Source organism: Eptatretus burgeri, chromosome 8 (genome assembly GCF_056783735.1).
Source record: "Eptatretus burgeri isolate ZD-2024b chromosome 8, Ebu_testis_v1, whole genome shotgun sequence".
Lineage (NCBI taxonomy): Eukaryota > Metazoa > Chordata > Myxini > Myxiniformes > Myxinidae > Eptatretus > Eptatretus burgeri.
The window spans coordinates 73,183,694-73,199,570 of NC_140968.1; the positions used below are offsets into that span (position 1 = coordinate 73,183,694).

The 15,877-nt window shown below is 49.8% G+C and overlaps 1 long non-coding RNA gene across 1 annotated transcript in view; it reads right to left on the reverse strand.

Annotated features, from left to right (window-relative positions):
- Positions 1-11,813, reverse strand: part of LOC147022038 (uncharacterized) — a 25,891-nt gene extending 14,078 nt beyond the window's left edge. Inside the window, exon 1 of the long non-coding RNA XR_015060617.1 lies at positions 11,255-11,813. This is a non-coding gene — a long non-coding RNA (uncharacterized LOC147022038). The remainder of the gene's footprint in view (positions 1-11,254) is intronic.
- Between the last annotated feature and the right edge of the window lie 4,064 nt (positions 11,814-15,877).

Consider the following 15,877-nt stretch of genomic DNA (forward strand, 5'->3'; position numbering starts at 1 on the left):
TCTTTTTCTTTCTTCTTCTTCTTCTTCTTTCGGCTGCTCCCGTTAGGGGTCGCCACAGCGGATCATCCGTATGATCCGCATGGTGATTTGGCACATGTTTTACGCCGGATGCCCTTCCTGACGCAACCCTGGTCGCCTCTTACGACACAGGGATATGGTACACCTATTTTAACCAGGGTATACACCGGCCCAGTACACTGGTACTCACTTCGCCGACCTCGGAAGGATGACAGGCTGAGTCAACCCCCTGGTTTATTAATTCAGTGGCCCAACAGGGCTTGAACTCAGGACCTTTTGGATCCCAAGCCGCTGCCCTAACCACTGCACCAACACCAGGCTTCTATATATATATATATATATATATATATATATATATATATATATATATATATATATATATATATATATATATATATATATATATATATATATATATATATATATATATATATATATATATATATATATATATATATATATATATATATATATATATATACTGCATACACTAACATAGGTTTTAAATGCAGATCGTTTGGTGCAAAATATTGGTATAATTGAGCCTGATTTGAATGCATACTTTGCAGCAGTGACATGGATTAAGAATTGTGTGCGAATTAACAAATTTTCCACCGAATGTATGCACGCAGAATAAATCTCACAAAACCACCACCTGCTCCTTCTTTGAAACCATCATTGCACCCGAGCTTCTGGGAAACTGCGAGTCCTTTGCAATAGTTCCCACATTGGCCGTGGCTGAAACTGGTAATCCCTGAGGAATCAGATTGACTTTCACCATCACATAAGCTGTTCACTCCAGCATCTAATGATCGAGACGAATCCTGGCAGAGCCCTGAGGCCCCGAAAGCTCCTTCATTATTTTATTGACGTTCCAACCGATTTGAATGACATCTCCATGCAGACAATTTGCTCTTGGAAAGAGGGGAAAATAATATTCTTTTCATGGTTGAGTGGATTGAAGTCCCACTGATCTTTGCTGATATGCAGTTGAACCTTTGGTCGATAATAAATGTAATTCAGTGATGAACTTTCCTACTTCTTCGAAAATTCCAAATTTTCAGTCATAGCACATCATGTTGAGAGATAACGAAAGTAGAAATCAAATCCATTCTGAAACCTGTATTCTCTTCGTATTCCTTTGAACTATTTGTCAACACAAATATAACTGTACTTACATATTCTTCAATGATAGTAACAGGTATGTTCGAGTTGCTCATCTTCTGGCTCGATGCTTGTTTGGACAACATGGTGGTCTGCTGGTTCATCAATGGTGCACTTCCGACTGCCAATAGCCGTTAACTTTCCATGAGAACGACACAGGATAGTATATTAGAGCAGGACAAATTCCCATCCACAAATTTCAAATACCCATGGACATTCCTGTGCCAAGAAAATGTCCAGGCACGACTGTAGCTCCGTTCTCAAAATATTTTACCAAGTGGAAATGTTTGACAGATGTCTGTCATATCTTCCACAGCTTGCTCTGACAGTATGGTATTTCAAATGTTGACCAGAAGCAGTCATCTGGATGGCTATTCCACAGGAGGACGTTGCTAACTTTGCTGAGGAAGACCTCGGTATGCACATTGATCACTCGGACAGCATCCCTCATTCACATTTTTTTTTCATTGCCATATTTTGCATTCCCCTTGGTGTCCCATTCCCTTTGAACACTTCAGCACATTGAGAAATCTGAAATCCACTCAAACACATGAGAATGGTGTGGTTCAATTTTCACATTTATCACAACATATACGTGCTAATTACAGTTTGCCATGTTTACATCGTTATTCACACTACTTCCAGGCACTCCTCCACTCTTCTTGCCCCTCTCGCATGATTTCAGAGATTTTTCTTGTTGTGTGTGTGTGTGTGTGTGTGTGTGTGTGTGTGTGTGTGTGTGTGTGTGTGTGTGTGTGTGTGTGTGTGTGTGTGTGTGTGTGTGTGTGTGTGTGTGTGTGTGTGTGTGTGTGTGTATATATACATATATATATATATATATATATATATATATATATATATATATATATATATATATATATATATATATTGTTACAGATTCGCGCCCGCCGGCGTGCTGACGGCCACGTAACTCGAATCGCGGCACGTCGCCCACCGGACGGACAATCCAGTCGTGACCCTCTCGGACTAACGCCGGGAACCAGTCACGGGTGGACCTTTCGGTCTCACCGCGATCGAGCCAATCGGCCCCCGCGTGGGATAGGGTTGCTCGCCAAATTCGACCTACCTAAGTACCCACACGGAGGGTAGACCGGGCGATCGCACCTCGCCGCAGGTCGACTTCGGACACGGGCCACTTAAGCGACCCGTTCCGTACTATCGGGATAACCGAGCGGTGTTATTCGTCGACCTCGACGGTTCGATTAATTATCGGGCGTATTCAGCCCACTACAAACCCTTTACGTGAAGCAAGATGAGGATTCAATGAAGGAAATGACGAAGCGAAGCGGGAAACAGTTCAACACAAAGCACATTTATTCGCGATGAACGGAAAGCACACATATTCAATTCCACCAAAAGCACATAGAAAAGGAAAAGAAACACAATGCAATTTTACACAAAAAGCAAATGCGACAATGCAGATCTAATACCGATTACGCGAGCACACGGCAACACTTATACAATTTTACTTCACAGACGGCGCCGACAACACACACACTCAAAGCAAAGAAAAAGAACACCCTCAAAGATGAGGCGGGCCTGAGGCCGAGACCGGGTCGGGCCTACCCGTCTGGTGATGAGACGCGGAGCGGCGATGGTGCCTCAACTCCGCGGGCCTCGCGGGCAGTGTCTGGTAGGGGGTGGGAAAGGGGCCCCCTTGGTCGCACTATCTCAGCGTGGGGGGAAACAGGAGGGGGTTGCTGATGCTCGGGGTATAGAGGATTTCTACTCTGCCTCGAGTCCCGCGACGAGCGTCTCCACCTCGGCCAGGTCGCGCCGTCGGCCTCCCTGGTGTGCAGCTCCCTGCACGACGCGAGCACCCCCTCGTCTGCCCTCGCCGCCTCTCCACAGCTCCGTCCCCTTTGCTCCGACTCCAACGCACACGACGACGACCAACTCCTTCTTGCTTCTTCTTCCCAACTCCACCGACTGCGAAGTCTTAACTAACTCTCTTCTTGACGAACGCGGTCGCTTATATAAGCCCCGTGGCTTCGCTCTCTCATCTTTGACCCCCTGCCTTCGACCTTTCACCTCGCTCCCCATTGGCCCGAGAAAAAGTGGGCGTGAATGCATTTTGATCCATAAATTTGCATATAGCGATCGCCCTCCAACGCCCTGGAGGCGGGGCCAAATTGCCCCTCGCTCACCGATTGGACGGAACAAAAGTGGGCGTGTGTCGTTTTTGATCCGTTTTTGAAGTGGAGAATCCGTGGTTTTGTACACGCTGTTCGGCGCGCGCCCTGCACGAGTCCAACACCGGTACCCACAAGCAGCGCAAGAACGGTGGCGATGCGACGGTTGCGAGGTGTGACGTGAAGCGGCGCCGCGGTGGGTGGTTGATGTTGTGGTTGGTGGTGGTAACAATGGCGGTTGGTCCAAAATAAAGATAGTTAAAGAAAAACGGCTATCCTGAAGAGTCGCAGCACGCATAAATGACATGTATTCCCACTAGACAACGGGTTTGGGCCTAACTACACATATACTTACCGAGATATCTCACCTAAGGGACCTGAATGGTGGTTTGTGAATTTGGTAACCACAACACTACCCCCTCCCCTTTTTACAGACTCGTCCCGAGTCGTCAAATTTTCGTGTGCCATCATGTGTAGTTTTCCCCTAGTACATTTTACCTACGGATCCCTGAGTGCGACATTCATGGTATTCGTGTCCCCAAAATAAATAACCTGAGGGCTGCGTAACTACCGAAACAAACTCACTCACACGGACGACTTAAATAAAATTGCCGGCGCTAGGACAGACATGCCTGGGGCGCACTCATATTTACAGTACATCTTAACCTTAACTTACAAATTTTACACTAAACCATGGCCCAGGATCAATGAACTCTGCAAAAGAAAAGCAGTTAGCAGGGAGCCAGGCTGCTCGCATGCAGTCTCTGGCTCAAAACAATGCAGGTGACAGGGAACGTGGCTGGCTGCTCACACGCAGTCCAAGGCCTTCCCTTTTAAACTGAACGCAGTGAACCACAACGGTGCATGGGCTGCACAAACGCAGTCTCCGTGCCAGCTCAAGTGGCACACGCAATGAACACAACGAATGGATGGATGAATGGTTGGACGCAAACACGGTGCACGGGCCGCCACTGCAGGCCCGTGTTGTAGCTGCCAGCAGGGCAGTTCTTGCAGCTTGCAAACTGTTGCCTTGATCCTGGCGCACATGCCAATGAACAGGGGGGGGGGGGCAAAGCAAAAATTGAACGGGGCTGGTGAACGTAGGCAGTGGGCATGGCATGGCAAAGGCAGCAGGCAAACACAGCCCGCAGAAGAAGGCCGCTGCAGGCAAACACAGCCGGCAGATGAACTGGCCGGCACAGGCCTTGAAGAAAAACAGCCAGCAGATGAACTGGCCGGCACAGGCCTTGCAGCACAGCAGCTGCAGACGATCCAGCCGGCACAGGCCTCGCAGCAAAACAACAGCTGCCGATGAAGTTGGCCAGCCTTTGCCGTTCCGTGGAGGTTGGTGGAGGGAGTGCGGTGGTGCTAGCCACTCGGAAGGCGGGCTCGGACCTACCTACCTGTCTCCCTCCCACCTATCGCCTTTGCCTGTCACTGTACATACCCACTCCCTTAATTTGTCAAACCCCAATTTAGCCCCAACTTATTTTTTTGTTGTTTTTATTTTTACTTCCCCACTATAAATCGTCCCCTAACCCCCTTTATCGTCCTTGTTCGGTTAACCTATCCTGTCACCTAGCCTACTCCCAACTCCTACGTTCCCTTCCCGGAGGGGAATAAGGGAGAGTGAGCGTCCTGTGTCGAGGCCCAACTCAAGCCTCAGAATGGCCTCCCCAGAGTTCGGCGATCTATAACCCAAGTGGGTCCAGCGGCCCACAACGACAGCGAGGGGATGGATGGTGCGGAGGGGTACATCTCCTAATCTACCCTAACCATTTAACTGTTAAACTACCCCGGGGCTTTCAACAAGCGCCTCTCGCTTAAACTATTGGTTCTAACAACCCAGATTCCCGTCGCCTGTGTTGGTGTCCTCACAATTTCGGGCCTCGCCCCCCAATTTTCTCTCCGTGCCCTCACACGGTCTCCTGGCTAGGACACGTGGCTCCCTTTGGCAGGCACGACCCTCTGCCGAATCTCCCGCTATGGCACCCCCGGGCACTACACTGCCTCCGAGCCTACCAGCTCCCTAACACCGGGGAGTGCCCCCCATGGCACCTCCCCTGAAACGCACACGTGGCAGGCTGGCTTCCCGGGCCCCTTTCCGAGGGCCACCCTTGCACACAACACTGCCCACGCGGCTGATGGCGCCCCGGGCCCCCGCACCAAGCAGGCGCACCCGTGCCCACTACTCTATCCCGGCCCCCCATGGGCCCATGGCCTACCGTGGCCGACTAGCCTGGTGCCCGGGGTACCCACTCAGCGATACTCACCTTTCGCAGCCACGCTCCCAAGCCCGTCAACAGGGCTCCTGCACCCCTCCAAATGGGTCTCGAGCCTACTTTCCCACCAACAGCAAAACGACCTCCATTTTTCAATTTAACTAACCCCCTAACTCACTTTATACTGACCCCGGGGTCCCTTGGGCGGGAGTCACTCCTCCCCCCAATCACTCATCGCACCATGCATTCCCCATTCACTCCACACACACAGACCCGCTGGCCTCACTCACTCACCAAGCACATGCTTCCAATTCACTCACCAACAACTCTTCCACACACACACCGCTGAACTCTGCTATCCTTCTATCTGCACCCCCTAACTAACTCGTGCTCCCACGTCATCCCTTAAACTAGTAGCACGTTCCATTTAACCTACGTAGCTAAGCTACGTCCCCACTACACATCCAAAGTCTGTCACTGTCTCCAAATAAATCATTTTATTTCCCAACCTAAATCTGGCTACAATCCCTCTAACTAATCCATTCCACGGACTCCATGAGGACTTACCCCTGCCCCATGAAGTCGGTCTAACTAAGCTAACCCTTCCCCCTAACTAGTTTCCATCCTGTGCCCTAGTAAGTGGGTCTTCCACCCCTTGCCCAGGAATCCTGTGCACCCGAAAGTGAGGCTTGTTTTTTTTTTTTTTCATGCGCAGCACCTGCGCGGCAACTCGCGCATTTTACACCTGCAACTGCCCGTGACGTCATGCAGCTGCACGTGTTCCTCGTCCTTCCTTGGACGGCACCATCCGGCAGAGATACCCCTCCTGCCGGATTCCAACCCCACGTGCAGCTATGGCGTCACCGTGCGCATAAAAAAAAAACACAAGCCCCACGTCTCGAGGGGTTCCCCACGCGAACACATGTGCTTTGCCCGTTGGAGCTTAACACACACGATCGCGTGGAGAACCCGTCCGGTCCAAATCCGTAGTCCTGCCTAAACTTTGTCCGTCCGCGGGATCGGCAAATCCACCGCGTGCGTTTCCGGACCGGGACTTCACTCTCGCAAGCGAGCACGTGGCGGTCTCGTGCGTTGCACAGCACGGACCGCGTGCTCACTGCTGGGTGAACCCGGCACGGTCCCCGAAACAACTACAGCCGCTACTCGGCTTTCGTTCCTCTGTCGCCGTCGTCGCCATTCGACCCACGCACACCTGCGTGTTACGACGCACACACTCCACTCCATCACATTCACACCGGGAGACGCGGCTGCGTGCTCCCGCATGCCGACCGACATCTCCCTTACATACCGCTCTCTCACACACACGGTCTCCCTTGCACTCGGCCGTTCACTCACGCGTGCCTCACTACTCACACAAACCATACTACTTACACACGCGGGGGCACTCACCCGCGGTGCCTCATCCACACTCCGTGCCTCACTCACACACGCGGGGGCACTCAACCGCGGTGCCTCATCCACACACGGCGTGCTGGGAAGCACACACTCCGGCACCATCGCCACCACACCACTCACACACGGGGTCGCTTCCACACACGGGGACGCACTCACACCTTGCACCACACACACAGGGACAACCACACTGGGGATTTGTGTCCCCACAAGGGTCTCCGGGGCCTCTATACCCCCCAAGCTCTCCGTGCACCTGTCCACAGCACCCGTCCCCTCAACCTCGCAAAGCACGACCGAACTCACCTGGTCGTGACTCGCCTCAAGGGGGCATACTCCCTCCCCTCGTTCCTGGAGGAGGCCACCCAGGTGCTCGCACTGGGTCCCTACACGCTCCGCGAGCTCACCCCCATGATGCTCCACTACCTCCGTGTGTGTGTGCGTGTCACTAACCTTGTCCAATTCACCCTCTATCTCCCGTGTCTCTATACATTTATAAGTTTCTGTTGTCGTCACCTCGTGTCTCGTCTCGCACGTTTTGGTCTCCCCATTTAATTTTTCCCTCTTGGTCACCGTCGATTCCTCTGTCACGACCCTCGCCCAACACGCCCCCCGAATTATTTTTTTACCCGCCTCCACCGCGGGCCTGCCAGCCGTTGCACCCCCTTCCAGCTCGTTTGCTCCCACACATGGAGTCGCCATTCCCAGCTCCCTGGTCACGGCCTTCATGCCCGCCTGCAGGCTTCGGCCCATGTTCTGCGTCTCACCCCGCAGCTTTTTAGTTTCTTCCTTAATATTTGTTTCCATTTTTTGTGTATACGCATCCATCTTTTGTGTATACGCATCCATCTTTTGTGTATACGCATCCATCCTTTGTGTATACGCATCCATCTTTTGTGCATCCGCATCCATCCTCGCTGTCATAGCCGCCAGCATGGCGAATAGCTGGGCCATGTCGGGTGCGCTTGGGTGAGCCGTTTCGGCAAGGATCAGGGGGTTTTGGTGGAAAGGGGGAGGGGAGGTGTCATACACCGCGGCCGCTGCCGCACCTATTTCGGGCTCTGGGCTCAGTTGGGGGAGTTCATGTTCCTGCACGGGGATTCCATCCTGGACCATGGATCCTACACATTCTTCATCCATTTCTAATACCCCCGGCTCCCGCTCGCCTTGAGACGCCATCTTGCTTCTCTTAAAGGGTTAAATTGAATCGCTCGTAATTTGGAGGGAATCGGGGGTCGCTTCTCTCACCCCTGGACCGATTCCCGTGAATTTAATTGGAGACAGGACAGCCCGTTTTCCTGTTCTCCGATACCAGTGCCGCGAGGAGGGCGATGGATTTGTATCGCACGACCTGACACCAGTGTTACGGATTCGCGCCCGCCGGCGTGCTGACGGCCACGTAACTCGAATCGTGGCACGTCGCCCACCGGACGGACAATCCAGTCGTGACCCTCTCGGACTAACGCCGGGAACCAGTCACGGGTGGACCTTTCGGTCTCACCGCGATCGAGCCAATCGGCCCCCGCGTGGGATAGGGTTGCTCGCCAAATTCGACCTACCTAAGTACCCACACGGAGGGTAGACCGGGCGATCGCACCTCGCCGCAGGTCGACTTCGGACACGGGCCACTTAAGCGACCCGTTCCGTACTATCGGGATAACCGAGCGGTGTTATTCGTCGACCTCGACGGTTCGATTAATTATCGGGCGTATTCAGCCCACTACCAACCCTTTACGTGAAGCAAGATGAGGATTCAATGAAGGAAATGACGAAGCGAAGCGGGAAACAGTTCAACACAAAGCACATTTATTCGCGATGAACGGAAAGCACACATATTCAATTCCACCAAAAGCACATAGAAAAGGAAAAGAAACACAATGCAATTTTACACAAAAAGCAAATGCGACAATGCAGATCTAATACCGATTACGCGAGCACACGGCAACACTTATACAATTTTACTTCACAGACGGCGCCGACAACACACACACTCAAAGCAAAGAAAAAGAACATCCTCAAAGATGAGGCGGGCCTGAGGCCGAGACCGGGTCGGGCCTACCCGTCTGGTGATGAGACGCGGAGCGGCGATGGTGCCTCAACTCCGCGGGCCTCGCGGGCAGTGTCTGGTAGGGGGTGGGAAAGGGGCCCCCTTGGTCGCACTATCTCAGCGCGGGGGGAAACAGGAGGGGGTTGCTGATGCTCGGGGTATAGAGGATTTCTACTCTGCCTCGAGTCCCGCGACGAGCGTCTCCACCTCGGCCAGGTCGCGCCGTCGGCCTCCCTGGTGTGCAGCTCCCTGCACGACGCGAGCACCTCCTCGTCTGCCCTCGCCGCCTCTCCACAGCTCCGTCCCCTTTGCTCCGACTCCAACGCACACGACGACGACCAACTCCTTCTTGCTTCTTCTTCCCAACTCCACCGACTGCGGAGTCTTAACTAACTCTCTTCTTGACGAACGCGGTCGCTTATATAAGCCCCGTGGCTTCGCTCTCTCATCTTTGACCCCCTGCCTTCGACCTTTCACCTCGCTCCCCATTGGCCCGAGAAAAAGTGAGCGTGAATGCATTTTGATCCATAAATTTGCATATAGCGATCGCCCTCCAACGCCCTGGAGGCGGGGCCAAATCGCCCCTCGCTCACCGATTGGACGGAACAAAAGTGGGCGTGTGTCGTTTTTGATCCGTTTTTGAAGTGGAAAATCCGTGGTTTTGTACACGCTGTTCGGCGCGCGCCCTGCACGAGTCCAACACCGGTACCCACAAGCGGCGCAAGAACGGTGGCGATGCGACGGTTGCGAGGTGTGACGTGAAGCGGCGCCGCGGTGGGTGGTTGATGTTGTGGTTGGTGGTGGTAACAATGGCGGTTGGTCCAAAATAAAGATAGTAAAAGAAAAACGGCTATCCTGAAGAGTCGCAGCACGCATAAATGACATGTATTCCCACTAGATAACGGGTTTGGGCCTAACTACACATATACTTACCGAGATATCTCACCTAAGGGACCTGAATGGTGGTTTGTGAATTTGGTAACCACAACTATATATATATATATATATATATATATATATATATATATATATATATATATATATATATATATATATATATATATATATATACACGCACATATATACATATACATATATATATATATATATATATATATATATATATATATATATATATATATATATATATATATATATATATATATATATATATATATATATATATATACACACATATATACAGTCTGGTGTTGGCGCAGTGGTTTGGGCAGTGGCTTGGGATCCAAAAGGTCCTGAGTTCAAGCCCCGTCGGGCCACTGAATTAATACACCAGGTGGTTGACTCAGCCTGTCATCCTTCCCAGGTCGGCGAAATGAGTACCAGAATACTGGGCCCGGTGTATACCCCGGTTAAAAAATTGGTGTACCATATCCCTGTGTCGTAAGAGGCGATCAGGGTTGCGTCAGGAAGGGCATCCGGCGTAAAACATGTGCCAAATCACTATGCGGATCATACGGATGATCCGCTGTGGCGACCCCTAACGGGAGCAGCCGAAAGAAGAAGAAGATATATATATATATATATATATATATATATATATATATATATATATATATATATATATATATATATATATATATATATATTGTTGCGGCCACGGGTCCTTTGTCACGGGTCCGAGACACCAGCTTGTCACTCAGGGGGATTAATCCCCGGTTGTTCTCGGTCGAGCTGGACCTGGGGCCACCGCTCACAATTAACATTATGGTACGGTGGGTTGTTTTAAAGCAACAAAAGCCACCCAGTCAACCACGAGTTCCAGCGTCCGCCGTCTAATTATTCCGTTTAACTAGAGGTCACGTGGTTACCTGAGCGGGGAGCGCGCCCTCAGCAAAGCAGCAATATTATCTGATTAGATTTTAATTAGGGCGGCCGAGCGTTTTAACCGCTGGTGCGTGCTGACGATTTTTTTGGTCAAATCTATGGTAATTACCTCCCAGTCTATCTCAGTTCGAACAATGCTATACCAATAGAAGGAAAGGACAAACACGGACAGGTTGGAAATCGACAAATAATTTCTTAATAATAAAATAAATAAATAAAAATAACTTTTTATTTGCTGAGGTAAATAAAGATTTTCAAAGCAAAATCAATCAAAATGCCAGGAAAGAGACAAAGAGCTGATGCTTATCGGGGGTTGACTTACAGCTAAAGACAGACAAGGGTACCCAGCAGATCATTCAGGGGGAGGGGAGGGGAGAATCGTCTCGCTCACTCACCAGAAAGTCATCCATGAAGCGAAAACGTCCTGAAAATGTGTGCGTGCGTGTCGCGTCCATCGCCAGCACCCAGCTTTGCCGTGCACCCTCTCGCGGGGCAGCCTTGCATGCCAGTCGACGTCTGGAGGGCACCGAGATCGTCCGTTGCGGGTTTAGACCCTGGTGTTGTTGGTGATCGACCCGTGCCTCACTTGTTGACGGCACTGCTCACACCCACATTCAGACCAGATGCTTGCTGGAAGGGTGAATTGTCTCGTCGGCGCTGGTCAGACACCCGCTTCTTGGTCGCTTGTCCCACCCTTTGCTTTTTCCTCTCTCCTTTCGCTTTTCCTCTCCTCAATTTTTCTCCTCAGACTTTTTCTCTTCACACTTTTTCTCCTCAGAACGTATCTCTTTCTCTTCAGAACATATCTCTTTCTCTTCAGAACATTTCTCTCTTCTCAGAACGTCCCTCTCGCCTTTTCCTCACTTTTTTTACATCTCAGAACGTCTCTCCTCACAGAACGTCCCTCTTTCGCACGTTTTTCACTTTTTTATACCTCAGAACGTCTCTCCTCACAGAACGTACCTCACGCTTTCTCTTGCTCGTTTTTATATCCCCGGGCCGTCTCCGCGGGGTGCCGTCCGCCCCAAGCTCAGCCCTCCCCACTGGGGCACGGTTACCATGACGACCCGTGCGCTCAAAAAAGGTGGGCGTCAGAGCTCTTGAAAGAATGTTGCTGAGGAAAAATGAGGGCAGACTTCAGAGTTTGTGAAAGAATTGTTTGTGAACGTGTCTGTCGTAAAGAAAAAAAATGCTTCCCAAAAGAGAGGGATCTATCCTTTTCCCTTCTCAACGCATCACATTAAAGATCCCATTAGACATGGGGATGGAGCTAATCTGAACATGAATTTAAGGAAATAACTGTCTGAGGACCTGGATGTGTGGATGCATTCATCAGACCGGATTCTAAAATCCGTAACAATATATATATATGTATATATATATATATATATATATATATATATATATATATATATATATATATATATATATATATATATATATATATATATATATATATATATATATGTATATTTGCGAATTCGCGCCCGCCGGCGTGCGATCGGCCACGTAACTCGAATCGCGGCACGTCGCCCACCGGACGGACAATTCAGTCGTGACACTCGGAACAATGCCGGGAGCTCGTCACGGGTGGGTCTTTCGACCTCACCACAATCGTGCCAATCGGCCACCCGCGTAGGATGGGGTTGTTCGCCAAACTCGACCTACCTAAGTATCGACGCTGATGGTTAATCAAGCGATCGTACCTCGCCGCAGGTCGACTTCGGACATGAACCGCTTAAGCGGTTCGTTCCGTACTGCAGAGATAACCGAGCGGAGTTATCGTCGACCTCGACGGTTCAGATTAGTTACCGGGAACTTACACCCACTACCAATCTCTTACGCGATGCAGGATGGAGAGTCAATAAAAAGAAAGGAGATGAAGCAGAGCGCGAACAGTTCAACAAGCAAGCAATTTATTGCGTGACACACGGACACAAAGCAAGCACGTATTCAAGCACAGAAAGAAACAGTAAAAAAGAGATACCACCGACTACGACCGATACACGGCAAAACTTGCACAGTTTTACTTAACAGGCGGCGCCACCACAAGCATTTACACAAAAAGCAAAGGAAAAAGAAAGAAGTCGCGACTTCCCTTTTCGTGGCTGGTGAGTCCCTCTCCCACGGCTGTCAGCGTGGTCGCGCCTGGCCCCGACCTCTCTCGTGGCCGGCGAACCCTCTCTGGCACTCCTCGTCCGGACGCGCAGGTCCACCTCACAACCAGCGCTGCCGCGTCTCTCGTCCGTCCCTCCGTTGACAGGCCGCTTGCCAAGCCGCGAGCGCAGGACCTCTTCCCCCGACAAGACAAGCAGCGCCAAGAAGAAGATGACGTCCAGCCCAGAAGCTCAAAGAACCCGAAGAACACAGGAACTCTCGAAGACAAGGAGACAGGAAGCTGCGAAGACTAAAAACTACTCAAAGTCCGTGCTGTCCGCCTTTCGTAGCGCGGGGCTCCGCCCTTCGCCCCGCCCTGTTTCTGGCTCCACCTCCCTTCTGGAGGCTTCCCAAAAAGGGGCGTACCCTCTCGCTCCCCACTCCCCGCGCCGTGCGGGGGACGAGGAAAGTCAGTTTTGGCCAGGGAATTATTCCCCCAAAAAGAGGCGCCCACCTTTTCTCACCTTTGACCCCCGGCTCGGATCGCACTTCCACCACACCGAGCACGGAAAATTTAGACGGGAGAAACAGGCGGGAAAAGCCCCCAAGCATCGTTGGTGGTTTTTGTTCTTCCGCGGAGATCGTGACTGCACGGGGCTTATTGAATGGCGAGTGGCAAAGATGTGGTAGCGTAGGTGGTGGAGGTGGCGTGGTTGTCGTGTGCTTGGCGCTGTGGTGGGGATGGCGTGGTTGTTGAGATGCTGTTTGTTTGAAATAAAAGACAAAACAGAAAAATGGATAACTCAAAGCGTCGCAGCCCGGATGGATCACATAAATTCCCTATATACAACGGGTTTGGGCTAACTACACATGGACTTATCAAGATATCTCACCTGAGGACTGGTGTAATGCGAATTTCCACAACCATAACAATATATATGTTTGTGTGTATATATATATATATATATATATATATATATATATATATATATATATATATATATATATATATATCTTCTTCTTCTTCTTCTTCCTTCGGCTGCTCCCTTTAGGGGTCGCCACAGCGGATCATCCGTGTGATCCGCATAGTGATTTGGCACATGTTTTACGCCGGATGCCCTTCCTGACGCAACCCTGGTCGCCTCTTACGACACAGGGATATATATATATATATATATATATATATATATATATATATATATATATATATACATATATGTATGTATATATATATATATATGTATATATATATATATATATATATATATGTATATATATATATATATATATATGTATGTATATATATATATATGTATATATGTATGTATATATATATATATATATATATATATATGTATATATATATATATATATATATATATATATATATATATATATATATATATATATATGCATTTGATAATATGAGTGAAAAAAAGTGAAAAATAAACTTTTATCACAAAGAAATTGTTGCAGTCTATTCCACGTCAAAGCATGGCTGAGCAGGCCAAAAAACATGGCTGCCTCAGACCCCAGCGAGGTAACCCAGGAAACGCCTTCAGTCCCCAGAGAGCACGGTGGCCGAGGATTGCCTAGTGATGAATATGATTAAATAAGGCTGTTAATTATCTTCAAAATGGGTGTTTTAATAAACCCAAACACCTAATTTTCACTTTTGCACATGCTTGGACTTTTCTTAGTGTGCACGCAAAGTTTCAGGCTGCTAGGTTTTATTGTTTTGGACTTAAGTCCCTGTCACACCTTGACGTTTTAGCCAGCGTATGGCAAGGTCTCAAAATGTATGTAAAACGATGGCGTACGCTGAACTATTGATGTTTTTTTAAATTAAGTTTTGGGCGTATAATAACGTGTTCAGGTCAGGTATGGGAGCATGTGCCAGAACAGCGCGACGCTGCGTCCACTTTCCGCCGGTACTCCAGGGGCCTCCGTCTGGCCATCCCCCAGGCAGATGCCAGGCCCATCCCCATCTCCTTGAGATGATGGTCAACCTGCTGCAACCATGAGGCACGTGGTCGGCCCACTGGCCTCCTCCACTCATGAGACTCCCTCGCTGAGAGAATCTGGTGAGCAGGATCAGCGTCAGGAAAACGAGCCACATGTCCATACAGCCGCAACTGACGCTCACGGACTATGCAGGTAACAAATCTCATCCGAGTCTCTCTCAGCAACCGCTCGTTGGACACAAAATCCGACCAGCGATAGCCAAGGATTCTCCGAAGAGACCTGGTACCAAAGGAATTAAGTCTCCGTCTCAGATCCTTGGTCAGAGTCCAAGTCTCGCACCCATAGAGCAAGACTGGAAGTACCAAGGACCTGAAGACTCGGACTTTCATCCTCCCGCACAGGTACCGGCAGCGCCACACCCCATGATCCAGTGAATCCATGACTCCCCAGGCCCGACCCAGACATCTATTGACCTCTGACTCGCAGCCAGCAGAGACATGAATATCACTGCCAAGGTAAGTGAATCTCTCCACGACCTCAACATCCTCACCACAAACAGACACAGACAGGACAGCAGCGTCCAAGATGTCACCGAAAGCCTGGATCTTCGTTTTGACCCAAGAAACCCGTAATCCCAACGGCTCCGACTCCTCATTCAGCACCTCGAGGGCCCCCAAGAGGATGTCTAAAGTCTCCGCAAAGATGACTGCATCATCTGCAAAATCAAGGTCCGAGATCTTGACATTGCCAAACGATGCACCGCAACTTGATCTCTCCGACATCCTCCCTAAAATCCAGTCTATACAAGTGCTGAAAAGTGTGGGGGCAAGTACACATCCCTGACAAACTCCAGTAACAACTGGAAATAAGTCAGAGATGGTACCACCACACTTCACAGCACTCTCAGTACCAGAGTAGAGTTCAGACATCAGATCAATCAGTTTTGGTGGCACCCC